Below are 18,067 nucleotides of genomic sequence, written 5' to 3'. Positions count from 1 at the left end.
GCTCCGACCAGCCCGTCGGAACCGGCTAAAAAGAAATCTCGGCAGGCTTCTCCATCGGCTCCACGGACTTCGGAGCCGAGGGCGGAACGGTCTGCCTCGATGCCTCCAGCCTCGACTCCTCTGGCTTGAGCCCGGCTAGAGCTTCGGGAGGCGGGTCACCTTCATCGGCTCCACTGTCTTCGGAGCCGATGAGAGTTGCCCGCTCAGACTCTTCCCCTTCGGCGCCGAAGTCCACTTCGGCTCTGAGGGAAATTGCAATGGTTATGGAGTCGCCCTCGGCACCGATATTTATCGAGACTATTAGGAGCCGGTCCCCCAGTCCTTCGGAACCGGTGGAGAAGTCGACTCGAACTCGTTTGATCTCTTCTCGGTCTTTGAGAATGTCGGATTCGGACATAGACAGGGTACTTCAAAGGCTGTTTTAGTCTCCAGTCTTCCAAAAGTTGGTTTCGGCTCCGGAGCCGGTTGCCCACCCTGTTGTCTTGGTTCCTCCTCCAACAGCCTTGGCACCGTTGCAGTCGGTACTGGTGGAGCCGGTGGAGGTTTTCGGGTCGGCTCCGACCCTTAATCCAACCCCGCCCTTCGGGTCGGAGTTCGGTACACGGACCTCCTCGGTCGGCCCCGGGGGTGATGCTTCGGGACAGATGTTTTCGGTTCCGAGCCTCCCTCTCGGTGCGTCGGCTGCGGGAGTGCCGTCTACTGTTGTGGCCTCGGGGGTCGGACCTTCCCAGGACCCTGGGGGTCCCGCCTTCAGGGCCATGAGGAGTGCTTTGGCCAAATCTTCTTTGGCCACCTCCACAGTCTCACCGGTACCTTCCCTTGGCACGGAGACTGGTTCCTTTGTAGTCTCCCTGTCAAAAGACAGCGGAGCCCTGGGGCCTGAGGTCACCCCCATCGGGGGTTCCCTCCTTCCTGAAGGTCCCTCCGAAGCGTCTTCGGAGGAACCTCCAAGGAAGAGACAGTGCAAGAGGAAGCACGTTGACTCCCCTGACGAGTCTCTCACCTCGGACACTGACCTCGATGCGGAGGGGTCCCCCAAGTTGTCCTCGGATGATGTCTCCTTTGCGGACATTTTGGAAATCCTGAAGCAACGAGGCGACTGGCAGTCCAAACCCCCTTCCGCTGAGGAGTCGGTATTCCTCAAGGCCTTCGGGGCTCAGCCCTCCGCCTCCTGGGTGTCTCCGCCCTTCGATGAGCTTCTGGATTTGATCTCTCGAAGGGCGTGGGAACACCCGGATTCTGTGGAACCGGTGCCAGCTCGTCCCAATAAATTTCTTTCAGCGCCCCCCCCCCCGAAAAGGATTTTCTCTCCAAAGGTGTGGCTGTAGATGCCCTGGTGGTGGCATCTGCTACCCAACAAGATGTGGCAGAGGCTTCAACGTCCGTCCATCCTCCTAATAGAGTCCAGGAACATGGATCTGTACGGGAAGCGCACCCTTACTTCAGCAGCCTTTACTTTAAGGTCTCTGAATTATCTGACGTACTTCACCAGACTTCAGAGGGATCTGGTCAAGGAACTTTCAGATACCCTCTCTGGTAACTTACCTGAGCAGTTGGCCCAGACGGTTAGCTCTCAGCTGGCTACCTTATCGTTATCGAACTCGTCCATGAGGCTCATTTCATATGCAGCCGAGGGGGCGAGCAGAGCGGCGGGAACAGGTGTTGCTCTACGGAGACAAGCCTGGCTTCGCTTGTGTCATTCGCTTGTGTCATTTTGCGGAAGCCTTCAAGTCTTCCTTTGCCGACGCTCCCTTCGATGGGTCCTCTCTGTTTGGACCCCAAGGTAAAGGACACCTTGACTCGCTGTGAACAAGAGGGTAAGACTTTGACTGCCGTAGGGGCACGGTTTTCCACTCCCTTCAGGCTTTATCCCAAGGCTAGAAGAGGGGGGGAAATGTGGTTCCGTAAATCTCAAAGCCTTACTCTTCACAGCAGGGCGATCCCCCTTCTAGAGGCAGAGGAGGGGGAAATTTTTCAGGAAGATGCCGTCCCAGAGGCGGCGGAGGCCCCCGCAACACTGGAGACCGCGAGTCCTTTTGTGGCTCCTCAACCTTCCAGCATCCCTGAAGGATTGCCCGACTGTGCAGCTCCGGAGCCAGTCCGGGTCGTCAAGCACCTAAAGGCCTGGGAGAGTATCACTCAGGACCGATGGGTGCTCCGAATCATCGCCGGAGGTTACACCATCCCCTTTTCTCAACCCCCCCACCTCCATTCCAAAAAATCCCAGACCCACCACCCAGTCAACGGGATCTTGCAGCCATCGAAATCTCAAAGCTGCTTCAAAAAGGAGTCATCCAACCGGTCCCCGCAGGCCAGACCGTATTAGGGACTTACTCAAGATTCTTTTTGGTGCCAAAAAAGACCGGGGACTTGAGGCCCATTTTGGATCTCAGCAAGCTAAATCGATCAGTCAAGAAGTCCAAGTTCCAGATGGTCACCTTGCAATCCATTCTCCCGCTGCTGGAGAAAGGTGTTTGGATGTGCTCCATAGATCTCAAGGACGCCTATTATCACTTCCTGATAGATCAGGCGTCCAGGAGACACTTGCGCATCATCCTGGAAGACAGTCATTTCCAGTTCCGTGCACTGCCCTTTGGTCTCACCACAGCCCCCAGGGTGTTCACCAAATGTTTGGCGGTGGTGACTGCTCACCTGAGAAGTCTAGGATTCCAGGTGTTTCCATACCTAGACGACTGGCTCCTAACTGCCACCTCCAGGCGTCTACTCTTGCAAAACCTAGCAGCCACTATATCTCTAGGCAACTCCCTAGGAATCACCTTCAATTGGACAAAGTCTGTGTTGCTGCCATCTCAGCGCATTCGGTTTATTGGAGTAGAGATAGACTCAAAGCAAATGCGGGTCTATCTTCCTACAGAGAGGATAGAAACGTTACAGTCTCAAGTTCGAGCCTTGCTCCTCAAACGCCGAGCCCCAGTCAGGATGGTCCTACAACTGTTAGGTTCCATGTCGGCCACCGTTCTCCTAGTCCCCTTGGCAAGGTTACATATGAGGATTCTCCAGTGGCTCCTGTCAGTCCAGTGGTCTTATCAGGATCTCCCTCTGTCACCACAATCTGATCACAGAGACGTGCAAACAGGACCTTCGTTGGCGGCTTCTTTCCTCCAACCTGGATCAGGGGTGACCCTTCGTTCCACCTCCTCCAGTGGCCACATTGACTATGGACGCCTCCCAGATGGGGTGGGGGGCACATTACCTGGGCAGGTCAGTCCAAGGCAAGTGGCATTCTGACGAGAGTCTCCTCCACATCAACATACTAGAAATGAGGGTGGTGCTTCTATCGCTGCAAGCACTATACGATTACCTCCCCCAGGGCATGATTGCCATTCAGTCCGACAACATGTCAGTAGTCTGGTACCTGAACAAGCAGGGAGGGACCAGATCCTACCCCCTTTGCAGAGAGGCCATGAAGGTATGGGATTGGGCAATTGCAACCAAACGTTTTCTGGTAGCAACACACATTCCAGGGAGATCCAATGTGATAGCCGACAGACTGAGCAGAACTATTCTCTCCCCTCACGAGTGGTCTCTAAATGACAGAGTGGCAACTCAGATTTTCAGAAGATGGGGAACTCCTTGTTGCGACCTTTTCGCAACCCCCCTCAACACGAAATGCCAACAGTTCTTCTCTTTCACCCCAGTTCTGGGGGAGATTCCCAAGGACGCCCTAGTCCAAGCTTGGCCCACCGGCCTGCTTATACTCCTTTCCACCGGTTCCCCTTCTTCCCAAGGTGATCCAGAAGGCGATTCGCTTGGAGAGCAAAATGATTTTAGTTGCCCCATACTGGCCTCGTCAAGTCTGGTTTCCCTTTCTTCGGAAATATGCACTGGACGGTCCATGGTTCCTGGACCAAGTTCCGGATCTCTTGACCCATCAGTCGGGACAGCTTCATCAGTCCCTCCACTCGTTGAGGTTAACAGCTTGGCTCCTCCTCTTCCGACCATAGTCAGGAACCATGCTTTGGACCCGGAAGTCATACATATCTTGTCCTCGACCCACAAGACTTCTACTAAGAAAATGTATAACAGCAAATGGAAGAGATTTGCTATTTGGGCCCAACTCCGGGGATTAGATCCCATAACTATCCCGGTGTCAGAGGTTCTGAAGTTTTTAGCTTCTCTGTTCAATCAAGGTTGTTTGGTCTCTACCATCAAGGTTCAATTGGCAGCTATTTCCAATTTTCATGAGAGCATAGAACCACCTTTGATGAGCAACAAGTTGTGTAAAGCCTTCATGAAAGGTGCTGGGCTGCTACGGCCCCCCGATATCTCATCCCGCTCCACCGTGGGACCTTAATGTGGTGTTAGGTGCTTTGACCTCTTCCCCCTTTGAACCGGCAGCAACTTGTGACTTAAAATTTCTTTCTTGGAAGACTGCTTTATTAGTTGCAATTACATCAGCCAGGAGAGTTTCTGAATTTCAAGCCCTATGTGTCAAACCGCCATACCTGGTTTTTCACAAGGATAGAGTATCCCTCAGACCGAACCCATCCTTTGTTCCTAAGGTTTGTTCTAGTTTTTGTCTGCAACAGTCATTGGAACTTCCAGATGTCCTTCATGGATGCATCTGCAGTCATAACAACTGGGTTGTCCTGTCGTCAGGCAGCCCTGCAGTCGGCCGGATTCCAAAGTCCGGGTCCGGCTTCGGCTGATGTCGCACTCCACCCGACGTCATCTCTGTTGGTCTTCGGGTATAAAAGCATCAGCCAACGCCATTTTCCTCAGTCTTTCTTGCCGTGGCGCAAGCAGAAGCTGTTCGCAAGTGCCGGTCGGTCGGATCCAGAGATTACTTCTACCGAATACTACTTCGAAGACTTCTAAAGCTAAGTACCCCGTTGGGGACTCTTTCTTGCCTCAGCCGATGTCAGAAAAAGTTAACAATTGTTTAACCTGTGGGAAACAAATACCTCATAAAGATTTCCACTCTTACTGTCTGCCTTGTTTAGGCCCAGCCCACGACGTAGCAGCCTGTTCGGCCTGTGCTTCTTTCAACCGGCAACGCTTAGGCGTCGGTCGGAGTTTGCAGAACAGTTTTTCGGTTCTGATTTTGCGTACATTATGCCGTCGGATCCTCCGACTACCCAATCTACCAAAAACGCAAATGAGAAAGACCGACACTCGCGGTCCGCGGTTTCGGCCGAAACCATGGTTAAGCAAACCGCGAGTGTCTCGGTTTCGGCCGAAACCGAGAAAACTGATCAGAGTACAGCTGAACCTATTCCTACAACTGAGGCCCCTGCTACAACTCTTGAATCGACCTCAGAAATTTTACCCACTACGGTGGTTGACTTATCAGACACCATCCCCTTGGATGTCTCTACCCCAGCACGTGGTGCTGCTAGGCCTCCAGCAGCCATGTCCATTAAGGCCTTCGCCAGGGCTAAAGCAGCCAAGACTACTAAAACAGTGCCTGTTAAACCCCCCACATCCAGGCCCTCTTCTAGTTCTCAAATGCTTACTTTGGCAGAAGATTTAATTTCTTTAATTAGAGGGTCTCAATCTCACCCAGACAGGGCCTCTCAGCCCCCAGAGAAGAGACCTAGGGCAGAGCCCCCTGAGCCAGTGTCTTCTGATGATTCTGCTGATGAATCAGACATAACTGACCAGCCAGAGGCTCCCTTCTCCAATTTTGGAGATTCTGATGCTGAAGAATCCATTCCAGCTGCTTCTCCACCAGAAGAATTCTCCTTTGGGGAAACCTTGCATGCCATGCGAGAACAGTTCCAATGGCAGCAACAGGATTTTTCAGACTCCAGAAAAAGACTTAGGACCTTTCTGCACCTCCCACAGCACAGGCCCTTAGCTATACCTCCTGTTCTCTCTGTGGTGGATGATGCTTTCAATGATGTTTGCTCCGCTCCAGATTCTTTACCCCCAGCCCCTGCCAAACCAGACAGATTTTACAGGGTGCCAGATACTCATCACCACCTTTACAAGGCCCCACTTGCAGACCCAGAAACTATATCCCAGGGTCCCAAGGCAGTAGCATGACCATAGCTAAAAACCCTATTCCTTCTGAAAGGGAAGCAAGGTCATTAGACAGATGGGGTAAAAAGGTCTACACTTCAGCTACTCTCTCAGCTAGAGCTTTAAACTGTCAGTTTCACATGATACAATACCAAGAGTTTATGCTTGATCAGTTAACTAAAAAACTAACCACTGATGAATCTCTTGATAAGAAATATGTATTAGAGATGGTAAATAACATACAACAGGTTAGCAACCATTCCTTAAAATGTGGCTATGATGCACTGGAGGCTTCATTTAGATCAGCCATGACTGGCAGTGATAAGAAGGCATGCATGGCTAAAGGAACAAGCTTTACCGGATCATGTTAAAGCTAAGTTGCTAGATGCTCCTATGGACAAGACAAGTTTGTTTGGTACACCTGCCCAGCAGGTTATGAAGAAAATGGAAGAAAAGGCAAAATCAGTTCAAACTGTTAAAGATTTCTTGCAGGTTCAACCCCCAAGGTTTAGCAGGAACTGGCCTGCCAAAAATTGGTCCTTTCCTGACTCCACAAAATTTCAAAGAGGCAGGAATAGACGTTCCAGAGGCAGAAACCAATCCAGAGGAGGTGCCTACAGAGGGCGACAGTGGCAAGGTAACAACAGAGGCACAGACACAGCCACTGCCACTACATCAGCACAACCACAGTGACTCACCCCTAAATCCGCCTACCAGGGAACAAATAGCAGCTCCTCTAGGCGGAAAGTTCACCTTATTTTCAAAGAACTGGCACTACATAACAAAAGACAAGTGGATTTTACAAACCATAGATCAAGGTTACGGTTTCACTTCCACACTTTACCAGTCAAAAGAGGAATGCCAAATCTACCTCCAAATCAAAAAACAGAGGCTCTACGCCAGATAATGGAGTTAGCAAACATGAGAGCTGTGGAAAGAGTGCCAACAGCAGAGCAAGGAAAGGGGTTCTATTCCAGACTATTCCTAGTTCCAAGAAAGGAAAAAAGTTGGAGACCAATTCTCGACCTGTCCACCTTAAATACATACATCATTGTCCCAAAATTCAAAATGCTGACCCTACAGCAACTTCTTCCCATGCTGGGCAAGGAGTCTTGGCTGGTAACTCTAGATCTCAAGGAGGCATACCTGCATGTCCCCATTCGACCAATCTGCAGAAGATACCTCAGATTTCTTGCAGGATCAGAGCACTATCAATTCTCAGCATTGCCCTTTGGCTTATCTACTGCCCAGAGTATTCACAAAATGCCTGGCATCAGTAATCGCCATTGCAGACTACAGGAATTCAAATTTACCCATACCTGGACGACTGCCTGCTACAAGGGGACAACAAAAGCAAGCTGACAACAGATTTACAAAGGGTCATTTACTTGCTACAAGCACTGGGATACACAGTCAATTTACAAAAGTCAAGGCTGATACCATCCCAAACAAGGACATTCTTGGGCTGAATTGGACACAGTAAAACAAATGGCATTCCTGACTACAGAAAAACAAAAGAACTTCCTCTTTACTTCTTGGCACTAACAAAACTGAACAAGTTAACAGCAAGAAAAGTTCTGCAGGCCTTGGGCTTCATGGCATCATGCATAATCTTGGTTCCATTTGCCAGACTACATATGAGGAAACTACAGTGGTACCTAAAGAATTTATGGTCCCAACACAGACACAGTCTAGAAACAGAAATCCCACTAATTCCATGCTTAAAACAGGAGTTTCTATGGTGGGCTCAGGCATGCCAGTCAAACCCAGGCCTACCCTTTCGCAGATGTCAAGCAAGCCAGACCATCACAACAGACGCTTCAGACCTAGGATGGGGGGCCCACATGCTGGACAAACGCGTGCAAGGATTGTGGACACAGGATCAACTTCACCTGCACATCAATCTAAAAGAAATGCTGGCAGTAAAACTGGCAATCCAAAAGTTCAAACCATTTCTCAAAGAGGGCCAGTTGATGATAAGGACAGACAACACCACAGTCATGTGGTACATCAACAAACAGGGAGGCACTCATTCATACCCCCTATGCAGAATGACCTTGGAGCTGTGGACCCTGGCACTCGGCTACAACATCCAGTTACAGGCAATATTTGTACCGGGGAAAGACAATACTCTAGCAGACATATTAAGCAGAACCACTTCGGATGCCCACGAATGGAAGCTGCACCCGGACATCTTCAAGACCATCTCAAAGAAATGGGAGTTGCCACAGATAGACCTATTCGCATCACCTCTCAATCACCAGCTCAGAAAATTCTGCACAAGGACATTCCACCCACTAGCATGGAAAGTGGACTCGCTCTCCTTCAACTGGAAAGGCCTAACAGCATATGCATTCCCACCTCTTCCCTTGATACACAAGGTACTACTAAAAATCAAGGAAGAACGTCCAAGGATAATCCTGATAGCTCCAAACTGGCCAAGACAGCACTGGTACCCACTACTGAGGAGCATGTCTCGGAACAATATGTGGCCAATACCCTGATGCCTTTGATGTTAACTCAGAACAACTACAGCATCATACATCCAAACCTAAAACGTTGCAACTGACTGCATGGAACATCACATAGCAGCAGCTAATCCAGAACTTTCCCAAAGAGTTAAAGACATTATTCTTGAAGCACGCAGACCTTCAACAAGAAGGAACTATGCTGGAAAATGGAAAAGGTTTGTCTTTTGGAGTACGGAAAGAGGAAAAGATGTGTCAAACATAGATATGCCTAACATTCTGGAGTATCTGGCCGAACTTCTTCATTCAGGCCTGTCCTACTCCTCCATCAAGATACATGCATCAGCTATTTCAGCAGAATACAGCTTTGATCCACCTGTTTTTTCGCACCCTTTGCTCAGGCAGTTCCTCAGAGGAATCAAGAATGTAAAATCTCCAAGGAAACCACCATTACCAGCTTGGGATTTAAACTTTGTGCTAGAAAAGTTGACACTATCACCCTTTGAACCAGCAGCAACAGCAGACCTACAACACCTGTCATGGAAAACTGCTTTCCTACTGGCAATTACTTCAGCAAGGAGGGTTTCAGAACTACAGGCCTTAATGGCAGTGCAACCCTTCCTAATCTTCCACCAAGATAGAGTGTCCATGAGGACTAATCCTACATTTATGCCCAAGGTGGTATCCAGAGTGTCTTTAAACCAGGCAATCCACCTACCTACCTTCTTTCCCAACCCACAAAACAGAGGGGAAAGAATACTGCATACCTTGGATGTACATAGACAGCTACGCTACTACTTGGACAGAACAAAAATAGCAGAAAGACTGACCAACTTTTGTAGCCTATGCAACAGGAAGGGAAGGAAAAGCTATTTCCAAACAGACAATCTCCAAATGGATAGGAAATTGCATACGATTCTGTTACTCCTTCCATGGAAAACCAATTCCACAGAACATAAGACCTCATTCTACAAGGGCAACAGCCACTACCACAGCCTTCTTACGAGGAGTGGCAACCAAAGACATTATTGAGGCGGCTACTTGGACCTCCGTGCATACATTTGCCAAGCATTATAATTTGCCTCTATATTCCAGATCCCGAGCAGGGTTTGCCACTGCTGTACTGCAAGGGATCCTAAACACACCATAATCTACTTTTAACCTCCTCGCATATTTGGCTATGGTATACTACCCAGTTGTTATGAGTGCAGATGCATCCATGCGGGGCATAGCACAGTCTTGTACATACCATAAATGTAGATGTCGAACTGGATAGCATCTGCAATCAGGATTACCCTCCCTCCTTCCCTCTGTGGTACTCCTAGGGTGTTTACCCTCCTAATAGCTAGCTGTTGGGGGGGAGTCTTTCATGGTGTATTTGTTTGTATATATGTACATACATGCTTATTGTTGTGTTTACCTCTATCTATTTGGAAACATTGGCATCTATCCAAATTTTAGCCTGCAAGAGGGCTACTGGCATCTGGGGCAAGAAACACTGAGGAAAATGGCGTCGGCTGATGCTTTTATACCCGAAGACCAACAGAGATGACGTCGGGTGGAGTGCGACATCAGCCGAAGCCGGACCCGGACTTTGGAATCCGGCTGACTGCAGGGCTGCCTGACGACAGGACAACCCAGTTGTTATGACTGCAGATGCTATCCAGTTCGGACATCTACATTTATGGTAGGTACAAAACTGTACTTTTTCTTCCAAAAGTACTCAGAGCGGAATACATCTTTCACACCTTGGATGTTCACAGACAATTGCGCTTCTATTTGGATAGGACGCACCAAGCACGGAAAACAGATCAGTTGTTTGTGTCCTTTTCAGACAATAAATTGGGCAAAGCCGTCACGAAAGTCACTATTGCCAAGTGGATCAGAGACTGTATCAGTCATACTTACTTCATTTCTAATAAAGAGCTTACAACTACAGTGAAAGCTCATTCTACCAGGGCTATGGCTACTTCGGCAGCCTTTCATTCTAAGCTTGCCATTAGTGACATTTGTGCTACGGCTACCTGGTCTTCTCCTCACACCTTCATTTCTCATTACAAATTGGACGTGGCATCTCGGGGGCGAGCTTCATTCGGTTCCACAGTTCTCAGGAGTGTTTTCCAGTGAGCCACCCAGGAATCAGGTGCTAGGGACGCTGTCCCATCAGTACAGAATGTAGGCGAGGTAGGATCACATTACATCTTTTAGTTATGTACTTACCATAACTTTAGATGTATGGGATCCATCTCGCCTACATTCCTAATAACCCACCCTCCTTCCCCCTGCCTTGGAGATCAGAAGAGCCTGGACGGTTCGAGCTCAGCTGTTTATCTTGAAACACCTGGCAATATTATATCAACAGTCTATGTGTGTGTGCATGTGTGCGGACAAACAAGATCTGGGGAAGCAGTGGTGGTGCATCCTGGGATGTGGGATAGCTCCGCCAATAAGAGACTTCGTTCTATAGTATAGCGTGCCGAGTCGGAGCTGAGGATCGGCTCCGAACCCATCAGTACAGAATGTAGGCGAGATGGATCCCATACATCTAAAGTTATGGTAAGTACATAACTAAAAGATTTGTTGCATGCAGAACAGCCTGATTACAAGGAAATGCAAGCTTTGTTGCATGCAGCTGAACAAGTGGGAAAACATACTTTGCAATGTGGATTTGATTCATTGGAAACTTCTTGTAGAGCAGCAGTGACAGGGTCTGTCATACGTAGGCATGCTTGGTTAAAAGAACAAACTTTACCTGATCATGTTAAAACAAAGTTATTGGATGCACCTTTACAGCAGGATGTTTTATTTGGTGTAAAAGCAGAAGAAGTTTTAAAGAAAATAGAGGATAAGGCAAAATCTATGCAGACGGTCAAGGATTTTTTACAGGTTCAACCCCCTCGTTTCAGCAGAAATTGGCCAACCAAAAACTGGTCCTTTCCAGCTTCTGCCAGACCACAGAGGGGCAGATAGACGCCCAAGGGGCAGAGGCCAGTCACAAGGCTCTTACTAGCCTCAACAATGGGGTGCCACAACCCAGAAAGGAGGAGAAGACAGGTCTCAAACTACCAGAAGACAAACACAATGACTTACCCCTCAGACTACCAAGCAAAACCCTCTTGGCAGCTAACTTGGGGGGAAAACTAGCACTTTTTGCAGACAATTGGCACATCACAAAAGACAAATGGGTCCTAAATATTGTATCTCAAGGATACAGATTCCACTTTCACACTTTGCCAAGGTTGAAAGGAATGCCAAACCTGCCACCAAATCAATGGGCAGAGGCTCAAAAGCAAATTTCAGCTCTCATGGACATGAGAACCATTCAACAGGTTCCTACACAGGAGCAAGGACAAGGATTTTACTCGAGACAAAGGACAAAGCCTGGAGACGCATTCTGGACCTCTCAATTCTAAACACATACCTGGAAGTACCCAAATTCGAGATGCTAACACTACAGCAACATCTTCCCATGCTGGGTAAGAAGGCTTGGCTAGTAACGTTGGACCTCAGAGGCATACCTGCATGTCCCTATCAGACAATTGCAGAAGATACCTCCGATTTATAGCAGGTTCAACCCATTACCAATTCTCTGCACTGCCCTTTGGCTTATCTACTGCGCCCAGGGTCTTCACAAAATGCCTGGCAGCAGTAATTGCATACTGCAGACAAAGAGGGATTCAAATATATCCATACCTGGACGACTGCCTTATTCAAGCAGAAAGCAAGGACATTCTATTAAAGCATCTGGCGTTTGTCAAAAACCTACTAAGTTGCCTAGGGTACGCAGTAAATGAAAAGAAGTCAAAACTAGTGCCCTCACAAGACATAAGATTCCTGGGTGCCAGCTTAAATACAACAGCCCAGGTGGCTTATCTCACGCCAGACAAGCAAGGACAACTGACTCAATACTTCAAAATGATGGCAACAAAGACCCAACTCCCTGCAAGAAAAATTCTGCAGGCCTTGGGATTCATGGCATCTTACATACTACTAATACCATTTGCAAAACTGCATATGAGGAAATTACAATGGTATCTGAAAAGCGTATGGACTCAACATAGCCACAGCTTGGAAACAATTCCACTCATTCCCTGCCTTCAACAGGAGTTTCTATGGTGGGCTCAGGCATGTCACCTCAACAAGGGTGAGCCTTTTACCTTGCCTACAGCCAGGCATACTATAACAACAGATGCATTGGATTATGCCTGGGGAGCACACATGGCAGGACAGTGTATTCAGAGCAAATGGTCTGCAGACCAAAGGCATCTACATATCAATCAAAAAGAGATGCTAGCTTTACAAAATGCCCTAACAGCTTTCAAGGACCTCCTGCATCCAGGACAACTCCTAATACAGATGCTCAACACCACAGTGATGTGGACATAAACAAGCAAGGGGGCACACACTCCTACCCCCTATGCAGACAAGCAATGACCTTGTGGAACACAGTACTGACCTACCAGGTTCAACTACAAGCACAATTCCTGCCAGGAAAGAAAAACACATTGGCAGACTATCTAAGCAAGAACCATCATAGATCCTCACGAGTGGAAACTAGATCCACAAGTATTCTCAATGATAACTCAAAAGTGGGAGAGCCCAGACATGGATCTGTTTGCTTCCCCCCAAAACTACCAACTGCGGAAATTCTGCACAAGGACATACCACACACTAGCTTGGAAAGTGGACGCCCTCTCATTCAGTTGGAAAACATTGACAGTGTATGCCTTTCCTCCACTGCCTCTTCTGGCAAAGGTGCTGCTGAAAGCCAGATTAGAGAGGCCACAAATGATGCTCATTGCTCCAGACTGGCCACGCCAACACTGGTATTCAATACTAAGGAACATGGCTCAAGGCCCACCATGGATTTTACCTACAATTCCCTCACCTGCTCACTCAGCAAAACAATCAGATTCTACACAGCCAGCACAAGACTTTAAATCTGACTACATGGTAAATTGCCTAAACAACCAGTCACCACTTCTTTCTAAAGCTGTGATGGATGTCATTCTGGTGGCCAGGAGGCCCAGCACCAGGAAAGTCTATTCAGACAAATGGAAAAGATTCTGCGTCTGGAACAAGGCTAAAGGCCAAAATCCCCTTGTCCCAAATATTCCTCAGATTCTTCAATATTTAACTGAGATGTTGCACAAAGGACTTTCTTTCTCATCTATTAAGATCCACGCCTCAGCTATTTCAGCTCAATACAATACGGATCCTCCTATATTTTCACATCCATTACGAAGACAGTTCCTCAGAGGGGCTAAGAACAGAAGACCGCCCCGGAGAGCACCAACACCAACTTGTGATCTCAACTTTGTTTTGGAAAAGCTTACACTGCCACCCTTTGAACCAGCTTTCACAGCTGATCTACAGTTCCTATCATGGAAGACTGCCCTGCTGCTAGCAATAACTTCAGCACGAAGATTCTCTGAACTACAGGCCCTAATGGTAGTGGAGCCTTTCATCATTTTTCATCAAGACAGAGTCTCTTTACGAACTAACCCTTCCTTTATGCCAAAGGTGGTATCCAGTGTGGCCCTAAACCAAACCATTCATTTTGCCTTCCTTTTATCCAAACCCCCAGAACAAATGGGAAAGGCTCCTACACTCTTTGGATATTCACAGGCAATTACGTTACTACTTGGATAAAACTAAGGCTTTCAGAAAATCTGACCAGCTCTTTGTATCCAATGCTGCAGGATCACAAGGAAAAGCTATCTCAAAACAGACCATTTCAAAATGGATAGGACATTGTAATCGTTTCTGCTACACACACCATGGGAAATCTGTGCCTGGTAACATCAGGCCCCATTCCACCAGGGCTACAGCAACATCAACAGCCTTCGTCAGAGGGGTACCAACCAAGGATATTTTGGAGGCTGCAACTTGGGAGTTCAGTGCACACCTTCACCAAGCACTATCACTTACCTCTATACTCTAAAACCAGAGCTGGCTTTGCCACTGCAGTTCTGCAGGGCCTACTAGCCTCTCCAAACCATGTTTAGTTCCACCACCCATCCTTAGCTTTGGGATTCAACCCAAGTGTGATGACAGCAGCAGTGTAACACGAACATAGTACAGTTTTGTCCCTTCCATAAATGTAGATGTTCGAGTGTTCACACTGCTGCAATCCAAGTTACCCTCCCTCCATCCCCTCTGAACTAGCTGGACTTATCTATACCTTTCTATCCTATACAACCTTTGTGGTATATTTGTTTGTAACTGAAGGTATTTTATTTTTATACGTATATTTTTATTTAGCAATATGTATTGCCTACCTATTGGGGGTACCTGACATCTGGGGCAAGAAAAACTGAAGAAAATGGCGTCGGATGCATCTTGTGTACCCCTGGTGCACTGACGTTAGGGAAGAAGCAAGAGCAACCGACACCGGACCAAGACTTTGGAACTCTGGCCGAATTCGGGACAGCCTGACGGCAGGATAACCCAAGTGTAATGACTGCAGCAGTGTGAACACTCTAACATCTACATTTATGGTAGGTACAAAACTGTACTTTTTCAGCTCTGCCCTTTGGGGTGTCTGCTACTTCAGGGGTTTTCACAAAATGTTTGGCACTGGCCATTGCCTTCTGCAGAACCAAAGGAGTCCATATTTACCCTTACCTGGATGACTGCCTGATACAAGCTACATACATTCCAAAGATCAAAGAGATCTGAAATTCAAACAGGACCTCGTGACTTCTCTGAGGTTCACACTAAACCTTAGGAATTCAGCCTGTTCCCATCCCAACTGAAAGTCTTCCTGGGAGCTTTCCTGGACTCTTCCCTACAGAGAGCCTTCTTTCCCCAAGGCAAGATCACCTTTTTAACCAGATATTTCCAACAGGTAGAGAAAAAAAACATCACAGCCGGGGAATTCCTCAGAGCTGTGTTCATGGCATCCTGTATCCTCATGGTACACCTAGCCAGGCTGCACATGAGGAAGCTGCAGTGATACCTGAAGAGTGTGTGGTGCCAGAGCTCTTAGTCACTGGCCGCCCAAATATCCTTGACACCCTGCCTCAAGCAGGAGTTTGCATGGTGGGGACAGGCTTGTACCCAAATTCAGGACCCACCTTTCAGATTCTTGCCCCAAGGACAAATCCTCACCATAAATGCCTTGGAGAGAGCATGGGGGGGGGTGCACCCAATACCTCCAAATTCAAGGATTGTGACCCACTCAACACAGAAGGAGGCACATTAATTGGAAATAACTATGGCAGTACAAGACTGTTTACTGGCTTTCAAGGACAAATGGGACCCAGGGGTCCTGGTAGTAAAAATAGACAGTACCACAGTCATGTGGTACATAAACAGGCAGGGAGGCACACATTCCTACCCCCTCTGCCGTCTAGCCATGCAAATGTGGGAGACAGCATATTCACTAGGCCTGCCCCTTATGGCACACTACCTGCCGAGCTAAAAGAACACCCTGGAAGGCCACCTCAGCAAGAATCTGACAGACACCGAATAATGACATCTCCATCGGGAAGTGTTCTACACATTAACGCAGCAGTGGGGCATCCCCCAGGTAGACATTTGCCAGCAAGGACAATGCTTTACCGGGGAAGTTCGGCACCCGGACAAGGCAGAAATCTGCATGGAGAACAGATGCCTTCTCCTTCCCTTGGACACAACTCTTCATTTATGCTTTCCCACCACTGCCCCTGCTCTGGTACTTCTGAAGATCTGGGAGGAGAGACCAAAGGCCATCCTGATAGCACCGGACTGGCCCAGGCACAACTGGCTTCCCTCTCCTCTTTGAGCTCACCAGTCAGAATTTTTTTATTTTTTATTTATTTTACATTTGTTTACCGGGATAGTCCAACTGGATGCATGTCCATTTTCAGCAGAGGCCCGGGGAGAAAAGCTCCAAGGGTAAGCAGATACAGCATTACATAATACCAGCATTACATATTACAAACGGACTATTTACAAAGATTACACAAGTAAGCAAGTTAAACAAGTTCCACAGGTTATAGTTAATCCTGAGCGCAAGTTAGGATTAAATTAAATTACACAGTAAACTGGTTAACAGCTTTTTACACATTCTAGAGAGAGTTAGCCAGGCTTGATACATTGACATAGCCAGTGAAGTGACAAATGTTTGAGTATAGTTTTAAATTGACCTAAGGTGGAAAGTAAGGTAATATCAGCTGGAAGAGAGTTCCAGGATCTACTTAAGAGTTTGCAAAGAGAGAATCACCGGCTGTGTTATTAATTTTGCTAGTCTGAATTAGTAGTTAGAGGATCAAAGTGGTCTAGGATTGTTATAGGGGGTGATAATATTTTTAAGTGCAGGAGTATTGTCCGGATTATAGATGATTTTATAGACCATAATCAGTTGGGTTATACTGGATTAGGCTGGGTAGTTCAAGCCACCCAAGCTGATTTAGATTGATGCAATGATGTGTCCTAAAAGGCAGCCCAGTGGCAAACCTGGCAATGTGGTTGTAGCAAATTGAGAGTTTAAGGACAGTCTTGTTTAAATTCGGGAGTAGAGGGGATGCATACAGAAGGGTTGAAAGAAGGTGAGAGCGAGCTATGTCAATTTTAGCTGGAGGGGTTAGGAAGGCTTTTATTCTGTAAAGTGACCCTAGTTTTTTTATTGATGGTTTTGATAGTTTGGTTAACATGTAGGTCAAATTTTAGATAGTCTATGAAGACACCTAATAGTTTTGTAGAGGGGTCAGGGGAGATTATTGTGCCATCATTTAATTTTATGGTAAAGGTGAAAGCGGTAGACCTACTTGTTGGCGAAAATAACAGCATTTTAGTTTTTTTGGGATTTAGGATCAGACGATGTTCAGAAAGCCAGTTTTCTATTGTATTAAAGGTGGTCTGGGTAGCTGACCATAACTCTACTAGAGATGTGGCTGAGCAAATCAGAGTAGAGTCATCAGCATATTGGATACAGCTGACTTTTGGGATGACAGTATAAAGGTCGTTAATGAAGATGGAAAACAGCAAGGGCCCTAGTATAGAGCCTTGTGGTACTCCAAGTGTGTTAGGTAGAAGGTTAGAGAGTTTGTTCTGCCAGAGGACAGCCTGCTGTCGACCATTCAGGTAGGATTGAAACCATTGGAGGGCTCCAGTATCTAGACAGAATGTTTGCAGGGTGTGGATTAAAAGTTGGTGATCAACCATATCGAATGCCTTGGAAAGATCCAAAAAGAGGGCTGAGGATATATAATTACTGTTGCGATTATGGTTTATGGTGTTAGTAAAGGCTAGGAGGGCTGAAGTAGTGCTGTGATGAGGACGGAAGCCATGCTGAGTGTCTGCCATAAGGCGATTTTGGATTAAGTGGTGCATGAGTTGTCTATGAATACATTTTTCCATAATCTTTGCAAGTGGAGAGAGTATAGCTATTGGCCTATTTTTGGAGAATTCAGTAGAGCTGCCTCCTTTGTGAAGTGGGATTACATAGGATATTTTCCAGATGGTGGGAATTTTAGCTTCTACTATGGTTCGATTGATTAGTATTGAGACTGGGTAAGCAATAGCAGTTTTGTAGGTACTCGGCAGGGAAATGATCAGAAAGTGTAGTGGGTTTTAATTTTTTGATCAAGGTATGGATAAGTGAAGTGGCGACTGGTTGGAAGCTGAAC

General features: G+C 47.3%; 1 protein-coding gene across 2 annotated transcripts in view; it reads left to right on the top strand.

Annotated features, from left to right (window-relative positions):
• The window catches only part of CNOT6 (CCR4-NOT transcription complex subunit 6), a 1,957,714-nt gene that overhangs the window by 1,251,223 nt on the left and 688,424 nt on the right, over positions 1 to 18,067 (top strand). The gene's annotated exons all lie outside the window — the stretch shown is intronic.

Source organism: Protopterus annectens, chromosome 4.part0 (assembly GCF_019279795.1).
Source record: "Protopterus annectens isolate FY-2018-M chromosome 4.part0, PAN1.0, whole genome shotgun sequence".
Lineage (NCBI taxonomy): Eukaryota > Metazoa > Chordata > Ceratodontiformes > Protopteridae > Protopterus > Protopterus annectens.
Note: the sequence above shows the minus strand (reverse complement) of the source record. Positions and strands in the feature narration are given on the sequence as shown.